This window comes from Petromyzon marinus, unplaced genomic scaffold (assembly GCF_048934315.1).
Source record: "Petromyzon marinus isolate PM22_M1 ecotype Great Lakes invasive population unplaced genomic scaffold, UKy_Petmar_22M1.pri1.0 PM_G_Scaffold_4, whole genome shotgun sequence".
NCBI lineage: Eukaryota > Metazoa > Chordata > Hyperoartia > Petromyzontiformes > Petromyzontidae > Petromyzon > Petromyzon marinus.
In genome coordinates this window covers 6,473,544-6,483,750 of record NW_027422983.1, presented here as the reverse complement: position 1 = coordinate 6,483,750, position 10,207 = coordinate 6,473,544, and positions in this window count along the sequence as shown.

Sequence of the window (10,207 nt, the reverse complement as noted above, 5' to 3'; positions counted from 1 at the left end):
ATCATATTGTACTGGACTCACCAAGATTCTGTCCGTCGTCTGCACACTTGAACGATGTTAGGTTGATGGCCACATTAACTTAGTTGTTGGAAGAGGAGGATGGCGATGATCAAGTTACAGTCTCGTACCTCGTAGCACGCTGCTGCGTTTGCCTGCCGCGCAAAATTAAAAATATTTTACTATTTTGTCATATTGCTATCGCCATCGTAACTGTGGTGCCACCACAGCGGAGCAACTCCGCCGGCTCTACCCTCTACTCGCACCCCCCTCCCCATCCCACGAACGCACGCACGCCCCACTAAACACCCGCATGCACCCCCGTAGGGTCGCGAGGAGGGATCACCTGGTGCGATGGGTTTTCACCCGAGGACCCCACTAGCAGGGATGTTCCACGGTTTCCCCGGACCAGGAAATTGGCCGAGCCCCCCAGACCGGATTATATGGCGCCCCCCCCAAGAAGGGGGCATAGAGCTTTACAGGCCGGCCGTGATGAAGCATACACAGCATGGGGGGGTGGGACCTTCAGCCAGTACCCAGCGGCAGGGTAAACAGTGGGGTGGGAGGGAAAAGCCCCTAGGCAGATAAGAAGTTGACTTAAGTTGGAGGGAACGAGGGGATTATCGATGAGTCAACGGCGAGGAACGCAGGCACAGACACAATGGGAAGGGGGGGGGATGACGCGACCCCCCCCCCACCCAACGGCCAGAGCGCTCAAAGCGGCCGCAAAGAGGATTCGATTGGATGCGCAGGATGACGTCATGTGACCCGGGGGTTAAGGGGCTTTGGAGACATAAGGGGGCCGGAGGGGTGGATTGAATCAGAGTTCTTCTGGAGCGGCGGGAGAGACCAGCCGTCCTCAGCGTCCGTGCGACGCCTGCAGGGTGGAGCTGGAAACGGTCGGCCAGAAAAAGTCCCCGAGGCGAGCATCTTCCCCAGCCCCCATCGGGCAGCTGAAGAGGTGAGTGGGTACGGGAAAGGGGGGCCAATTCAGTCAGCTCGAGCTTGGGGGATAGACGCAATCTGCGACGGGTAAGTGATAGGAGGAAGGGTGCTGGCTGGAGGGGGCCATAAACGGGGGTTCACTATTCGCTCCGGGAAATAAATCTCAGCACAGACTGACGCTGTGACGCGTGGTGCCATGTGTGCATCTGTGAAGAGCGGTGGGACAGCAGTCGGCGCAACGACGGTGTGTGGGTGACTTTAATCGGCATAGGCAAGACGCGCACACGCACAAATAAATAATTAATTAGAGGGACGCTTGAACGCGCCCGCGAGCGTAGCGCGCAGAGAGTAATTAATTATTGATTCCGAGCACCTTGGCTTGTTGACACAATGGCTTAGCAGAAGTAATTAATTAACTCTAAACAGCCGGCCAGTCAAACCATTACGTCATCCACGCGGTTAGGCCACACGGAGTGGGGGAATCACGCGGCGCCTAATCAACCCCTAGGCGGGCTGGGCCAGCCGCTAGCTATGTCGGTCCGAGAGACACAAACGCGGAGGGGACGGGGGTGGGGGAGGCAAACACCCCCCCCCCCCCGCGCGTGGAGGGGGAGGGGGGTACCAGCCCCCACCCATTAGACGTGGCGCCCCCCCCCCCGCTCGTGGTGAGTGAGATCAGCCCCCACGTAATGGGGAGTGGGGAGGGGGGCACTAGCCCCCACATAACATCTAAATATCGTAAGTCGGACCGTCGTAAGTTGGGGACCACCTGTATAGAGACCACACACACCACACATTATGATAGAGACCACACATTATTATTTATATAGAGACCACACACACACACCACACATTATTATTATAGAGCAGGGGTCGGGAACCTATGGCTCGCGAGCCAGATGTGGCTCTTTTGATGATTGCATATGGCTCGCAGATAAAACAAAATATTCTCACTTGTTGTAATCCATCCATCTATTTTTCACTGCGCATGTCCTGTTCAGGGCTGCAGGAGCAATTGTCCATTATTTTAATTGGATGATACTGGCCTACGTTTGCCGTTGCTGGGTAAAACAGGTAAACGCCCCCTTTTGAATCAGTCTGAGACTGCGTCTGCTCGGTCATTAGCTCAAAGCTGACCCTTCGACGAAGATGGCGAAAAGAAAAAAAGACGACGAGTATCGTACATTTCAGGACGAACGGACCGAAGAATTCGCCTTTGTGGAGAGAGCGGGTTCTGCGGTGTGTCTAATTTGCAATGACAAAATTACATCGTTGAAACAGTCGAATGTAAAGCGGCACTTCGACACGCGCCACGCTACCTTTGCATCAAAATACCCTGCGGGAGACAGCAGAAAGAAAGCGTGCCAAGAGCTTCTGAGCAGGGTGCAAGCTAGCCAGCAGCAACTCCGCGTATGGACCCGGCAAGGTGACTATAATTCGGCTAGCTTTGCTGGTTCTTTAGCAATAGTGAGGAACGGAAAACCATTCACAGATGGCGAGTATGCTAAAACGTTCATGCTGGATGTAGCCAATGAACTTTTTGATGATCTTCCGAACAAAGACAAGATAATCAAACGGATACAAGACATGCCTCTGTCGGCAAGAACTGTTCATGATCATACCATCGTGATGGCAAACAAAGTGGAGGAAACGCAAGTGAAGGACATAAATGCAGCGCCGTTCTTTTCTCTGGCTTTGGATGAGTCAACAGACGTGAGCCATTTGTCGCAGTTCAGCGTGATTGCAAGATATGCTGTTGGTGACACACTGCGCGAAGAAAGTCTTGCTGTTCTGCCATTAAAAGGGTCCACAAGAGGTGAGGATTTATTCAAGTCTTTCATGGAGTTTGCTCAAGAAAAAAGTCTACCTATGGATAAACTTCTCTCAGTGTGTACTGATGGTGCTCCGTGTATGGTGGGGAAAAACAAAGGATTTGTGGCGCTTCTCCGTGAACATGAAAATAGACCCATCCTAAGTTTCCATTGCATTATACACCAGGAGGCACTTTGTGCTCAGATGTGTGACAGGCAGTTTGGCGAAGTGATGTCGCTGGTCATTCGTGTGATCAACTTTATTGTTGCCCGAGCCTTAAATGATCGCCAGTTTAAAACACTGCTGGATGAAGTTGTAAATAACTATCCTGGTCTGCTTTTGCACAGCAATGTGCGTTGGTTGTCAAGAGGGAAGGTGCTTAGCCGTTTTGCGGCTTGCCTGAACGAAATCCGGACTTTCCTTGAAATGAAAGGCGTCGGGCATCCTGAGCTAGCCGACACCGAGTGGCTCCTCAAGTTTTACTATCTCGTAGATCTGACTGAACATCTGAACCAGCTCAACGTGAAAATGCAAGGCATTGGAAATACAGTGTTATCCCTTCAACAAGCTGTATTTGCTTTTGAAAACAAGCTGGAGCTTTTCATCACGGATCTTGAAACAGGTCGTTTACTACATTTTGAAAAACTGAGCCAATTTAAAGATGCATGCACAGCAAGTGAGCCCATTCAAAACCTTGATCTCCACCAGCTAGCTGGCTGCACATCCAGTCTCCTACAGTCCTTCAAAGCACGCTTTGGAGAATTTCGTGAGCACACTCGTCTTTTTAAGTTCATCACCCATCCAAACGAGTGTTCACTGAACACAGCCGACCTGAATTACATCCCTGGTGTCTCCGTCAGAGATTTTGAAGCAGAAGTGGCTGACCTGAAGGCCTCAGACATGTGGGTGAATAAGTTCAAGTCACTGAATGAAGATTTGGAAAGAATCACACGACAGAAAGCGGAGTTGGCGAGCAAGCACATGTGGACAGAAATGAAAAAACTCCAACCCGAAGACCAGCTGATTCTCAAAACTTGGAACGCGCTTCCTGTCACATACCACACACTGCAGCGTGTGAGTATTGCTGTATTGACCATGTTTGGATCTACGTATACATGTGAGCAGTCATTCTCACATCTTAAAAACATCAAGTCCAACCTACGATCACGTTTAACGGATGAAAGCCTCAACGCTTGCATGAAGCTTAACCTCACCAAGTACCAACCCGACTACAAAGACATCAGCAAATCCATGCAGCACCAGAAGTCGCATTAATGGTGAGTGTTATAACAACATTATTTAAAAGAATAAATTCAGAGGCTTATTATACTGACATTTAGTTGAATTCACTTTTAAAATATATTATATGGCTCTCACTGAAATAAATTTCCAAATTTTTTGCTTTCATGGCTCTCTTAGTCAAAAAGGTTCCCGACCCCTGTTATAGAGAGACCCCCCACACACACACATATTCTACAAACAAAATGAAGGTACCCCCATGGGTTCTCCCTGATCAGTGGTACCAAATGTTTTCAATGAGAAATTTGAAACAGATGCCATCCAGCCATCCACCCTACGTCCTTCCTTGTGGAAGAGATACGTAGATGACACTTTCGTCATTTGGCCGCATGGCCTGCCAGCACTGAACCATTTTTTCAACCACATAATTTCCATACACCCATCCATCAGATTCACCATGGAAGTGGAGAATGACGATAAGCTACCATTCCTGGATGTTTTGATCGAGGAGAGGCCTGATGGCTCATTGGGACATTGCGTCTGCAGGAAAGCCACCCACACGGGTTCCTTTCTAAAGCCTGATTCCCAACACCATCCGGCCCAGAAGAATTCCCCCATCAAATCACTACACTGTAGGGCAACACTGCATCTCCGACCAACATCACCGAGCCAGTGAGCCGGAGCACGTACACAAGGCCCTCAAGATGAATGGATATTCAGGCCGCACAATCCACAAAGCTGTATCCCAAACCATGGGGAGACAACCATCTGAGCACCCAGTTAAAACCATCACCTTGCCATACATAGCAGGTGTTACCAAAAAGATTTCCAAAATCTTAAACATACACAAGATCCAGGTACGAATCAATACAATACACAAAATCCGTGATTGATCACATCTGTTAAGGATGTCATTCCTGACATGCAATACCCGGGTGTCTACAAACCAAGTTGTGTCTGCAGCAGCAGTGACATTGGGGAAACGAAACGACGTGTCTCGGACCGTGTTCGCGAACACAAGGCAGATTTGAAACACTGCAGAACCAATACCTCTGCCGTGGCTGATCATTGTTATAACGCTGTGGGCTTGCACGATATTGTGTTTTCCGAGACCAAGATACTCCGCAAACCTTTGGGCCACCATCGAGATTTGTCCATCAAGCCGTCCAGATATATAAACACAGAAACAATTTCAACCGAGGAGATGGGCATAAGCCGAGCAATCATTGGAAGGACGTTATGAACCGGGTAAAGTAATAACTCGCTGTGATGCTTCCAACCTTCCTGCCGTTTGGCCGTTACCTCCGACTGAGTTGCATTGCCCTGTGGGATGCACTTTGCATTAACGGGCTGGGGTTCTCACTAACATCGCCACCTCTGCTCCCTTTGCCTCGATGCATCAATGGTTCTTACCGTTCGATGGGCGCGTTTCTCACCTGGCACGGCCACTACTGCGGTGGTTGACGCGCTTGCCTCTCACAGCGCAGGCCTGGCCAGTTTGTGCTCCACAGACTTGACGTTCGCTTGGTAATCTCCCCCAATCGCTCTCCCTCTCTCCCATCGACAGTGCCAATCCCCCGTTAACGCTACCGCTGTGCAGGCGACGGTGTGCTCTCATGCGGCGACGGAAGCTCATTGACTTTGACACGCTCATCTCTCACTAATCTCTCTCCCCATAATCTCGCCCATTGACACAGCTGACATATACAACCCGTTGTGGTAGCAGCGTTCTCGCTGTGTTCTTCCTAGTTCAGCTGTTCTATACTGCTGGGTTCTGTTTCGCCTGATGACAATCGCTTGTGTTGCGATCGAAACGTCGTGAAATATATTTTATTTTGCGTCTACGCGACTTTAACGAAAGAACCAAGAATATGAACACACATTGTTACCATGATATAGAGACCACATACACATTACATATATAGAGACCGCACACCCCCTGTAGTAGACACATCGTCGAATGCAGTAGCAGTGGTAGTAGTGCTGGCAGTAGTGGTGGTACTAGTGATAGTCGTGGTGGTAGTAATAGTAGTGGTGGCTGTCGTGGTGATAGTAGCTAGTGGTGATAGTAGTTAGTGATAGTTAGTGGTGAAAGTTACATTGCCACTTGCCTGCAGAGTGGTGAGAGCGGACAGCACCAAATGGGGCCGTTAGCAGCAGCACGGGATGGAGACGGCGGCACGCTGAGGGGTTGGTGACAGCGCTGCCCCTAATAACGTGTTGTAGTGTGTGTATGGGTCTCTAAACGTGTTGTAGTGTGTGTGTGTGGGTCTCTAAACGTGTTGTAGTGTGTGTGTGGGTCTCTAAACGTGTTGTAGTGTGTGTGTGTGGGTCTCTAAACGTATTTTAGTGTGTGTGTGTGTGGGTCTCTAAACTTGTTGTAGTGTGTGTGTGGGTCTCTAAACTTGTTGTAGTGTGTGTGTGGGTCTCTAAACGTGTTGTAGTGTGTGTGTGGGTCTCTAAACGTGTTGCAGTGTGTGTGTGGGTCTCTAAACGTGTTGTAGTGTGTGTGTGGGTCTCTAAACGTGTTGTAGTGTGTGTGTGGGTCTCTAAACGTGTTGTAGTGTATGTGGGTCTCTAAACTTGTTGTAGTGTGTGTGTGGGTCTCTAAACGTGGTGTAGTGTGTGTGTGGGTCTCTAAACGTGGTGTAGTGTGTGTGTGGGTCTCTAAACGTGGTGTAGTGTGTGTGGGTCTCTAAACGTGTTGTAGTGTGTTGTGTGGGTCTCTAAACGTGTTGTAGTGTGTGGGTCTCTAAACTTGTTGTAGTGTGTGTGTGGGTCTCTAAACGTGTTGTAGTGTGTGTGTGGGTCTCTAAACGTGGTGTAGTGTGTGTGTGGGTCTCTAAACTTGTTGTAGTGTGTGTGTGGGTCTCTAAACGTGTTGTAGTGTGTGTGGGTCGCTAAACTTGTTGGAGTGTGTGTGTGGGTCTCTAAACTTGTTGTAGTGTGTGTGTGTGGGTCTCTAAACGTGCTGTAGTGTGTGTGTGTGGGTCTCTAAACGTGTTGTAGTGTGTGTTGGTCTCTAAACGTGTTGTAGTGTGTGTGTGGGTCTCTAAACGTGTTGTAGTGTGTGTGTGTGGGTCTCTAAACGTATTGTAGTGTGTGTGTGTGGGTCTCTAAACTTGTTGTAGTGTGTGTGTGGGTCTCTAAACTTGTTGTAGTGTGTGTGTGGGTCTCTAAACGTGTTGTAGTGTGTGTGTGGGTCTCTAAACGTGTTGTAGTGTGTGTGTGGGTCTCTAAACGTGTTGTAGTGTGTGTGTGGGTCTCTAAACGTGTTGTAGTGTGTGTGTGGGTCTCTAAACGTGTTGTAGTGTATGTGGGTCTCTAAACTTGTTGTAGTGTGTGTGTGGGTCTCTAAACGTGGTGTAGTGTGTGTGTGGGTCTCTAAACGTGGTGTAGTGTGTGTGTGGGTCTCTAAACGTGGTGTAGTGTGTGTGGGTCTCTAAACGTGTTGTAGTGTGTTGTGTGGGTCTCTAAACGTGTTGTAGTGTGTGTGTGGGTCTCTAAACTTGTTGTAGTGTGTGTGTGGGTCTCTAAACGTGTTGTAGTGTGTGTGTGGGTCTCTAAACGTGTTGTAGTGTGTGTGTGGGTCTCTAAACGTGTAGTGTGTGTGTGGGTCTCTAAACGTGTTGTAGTGTATGTGGGTCTCTAAACTTGTTGTAGTGTGTGTGTGGGTCTCTAAACGTGGTGTAGTGTGTGTGTGGGTCTCTAAACGTGGTGTAGTGTGTGTGTCTCTAAACGTGGTGTAGTGTGTGTGGGTCTCTAAACGTGTTGTAGTGTGTTGTGTGGGTCTCTAAACGTGTTGTAGTGTGTGTGTGGGTCTCTAAACTTGTTGTAGTGTGTGTGTGGGTCTCTAAACTTGTTGTAGTGTATGTGTGGGTCTCTAAACGTGTTGTAGTGTGTGTGTGGGTCTGTAAACGTGTTGTAGTGTGTGTGTGGGTCTCTAAACGTGTTGTAGTGTGTGTGTGGGTCTCTAAACGTGTTGTAGTGTATGTGGGTCTCTAAACTTGTTGTAGTGTGTGTGTGGGTCTCTAAACGTGGTGTAGTGTGTGTGTGGGTCTCTAAACGTGGTGTAGTGTGTGTGTGGGTCTCTAAACGTGGTGTAGTGTGTGTGGGTCTCTAAACGTGTTGTAGTGTATTGTGTGGGTCTCTAAACGTGTTGTAGTGTGTGTGTGGGTCTCTAAACTTGTTGTAGTGTGTGTGTGGGTCTCTAAACGTGTTGTAGTGTGTGTGTGGGTCTCTAAACGTGGTGTAGTGTGTGTGTGGGTCTCTAAACTTGTTGTAGTGTGTGTGTGGGTCTCTAAACGTGTTGTAGTGTGGGTGGGTCGCTAAACTTGTTGTAGTGTGTGTGTGGGTCTCTAAACTTGTTGTAGTGTGTGTGTGTGGGTCTCTAAACGTGCTGTAGTGTGTGTGTGGGTCTCTAAACGTGTTGTAGTGTGTGTTGGTCTCTAAACGTGTTGTAGTGTGTGTGTGGGTCTCTAAACGTGTTGTAGTGTGTGTGGGTCTCTAAACGTGTTGTAGTGTGTGTGTGGGTTTCTAAACTTGTTGTAGTGTGTGTGTGGGTCTCTAAACTTGTTGTAGTGTGTGTGGGTCTCTAAACGTGTTGTAGTGTGTGTGTGGGTCTCTAAACTTGTTGTAGTGTGTGTGTGTGTGGGTCTCTAAACTTGTTGTAGTGTGTGTGTGGGTCTCTAAACTTGTTGTAGTGTGTGTGTGGGTCTCTAAACGTGTTGTAGTGTGTGTGTGGGTCTCTAAACGTGTTGTAGTGTGTGTGTGTGGGTCTCTAAACGTGCTGTAGTGTGTGTGTGGGTCTCTAAACGTGTTGTAGTGTGTGTGTGGGTCTCTAAACGTGTTGTAGTGTGTGTGTGGGTCTCTAAACGTGTTGTAGTGTGTGTGTGGGTATCTAAACTTGTTGTAGTGTGTGTGTGGGTCTCTAAACTTGTTGTAGTGTGTGTGTGGGTCTCTAAACGTGTTGTAGTGTGTGTGTGGGTCTCTAAACCTGTTGTAGTGTGTGTGTGTGGGTCTCTAAACGTGCTGTAGTGTGTGTGTGGGTCTCTAAACTTGTTGTAGTGTGTGTGTGGGTCTCTAAACGTGTTGTAGTGTGTGTGTGTGTGGGTCTCTAAACGTGTTGTAGTGTGTGTGTGGGTCTCTAAACTTGTTGTAGTGTGTGTGTGGGTCTCTAAACGTGTTGTAGTGTGTGTGTGGGTCTCTAAACCTGTTGTAGTGTGTGTGTGTGTGGGTCTCTAAACGTGCTGTAGTGTGTGTGTGGGTCTCTAAACTTGTTGTAGTGTGTGTGTGGGTCTCTAAACTTGTTGTAGTGTGTGTGTGGGTCTCTAAACGTGTTGTAGTGTGTGTGTGGGTCTCTAAACGTGTTGTAGTGTGTGTGTGGGTCTCTAAACGTGTTGTAGTGTGTGTGTGGGTCTCTAAACGTGTTGTAGTGTGTGTGTGGGTCTCTAAACGTGTTGTAGTGTATGTGGGTCTCTAAACTTGTTGTAGTGTGTGTGTGGGTCTCTAAACGTGGTGTAGTGTGTGTGTGGGTCTCTAAACGTGGTGTAGTGTGTGTGTGGGTCTCTAAACGTGGTGTAGTGTGTGTGGGTCTCTAAACGTGTTGTAGTGTGTTGTGTGGGTCTCTAAACGTGTTGTAGTGTGTGTGTGGGTCTCTAAACTTGTTGTAGTGTGTGTGTGGGTCTCTAAACGTGTTGTAGTGTGTGTGTGGGTCTCTAAACGTGGTGTAGTGTGTGTGTGGGTCTCTAAACTTGTTGTAGTGTGTGTGTGGGTCTCTAAACGTGTTGTAGTGTGTGTGGGTCGCTAAACTTGTTGGAGTGTGTGTGTGGGTCTCTAAACTTGTTGTAGTGTGTGTGTGTGGGTCTCTAAACGTGATGTAGTGTGTGTGTGTGGGTCTCTAAACGTGTTGTAGTGTGTGTTGGTCTCTAAACGTGTTGTAGTGTGTGTGTGGGTCTCTAAACGTGTTGTAGTGTGTGTGTGTGGGTCTCTAAACGTATTGTAGTGTGTGTGTGTGGGTCTCTATACTTGTTGTAGTGTGTGTGTGGGTCTCTAAACTTGTTGTAGTGTGTGTGTGGGTCTCTAAACGTGTTGTAGTGTGTGTGTGGGTCTCTAAACGTGTTGTAGTGTGTGTGTGGGTCTCTAAACGTGTTGTAGTGTGTGTGTGGGTCTCTAAACGTGTTGTAGTGTGTGTGTGGGTCTCTAAACGTGTTGT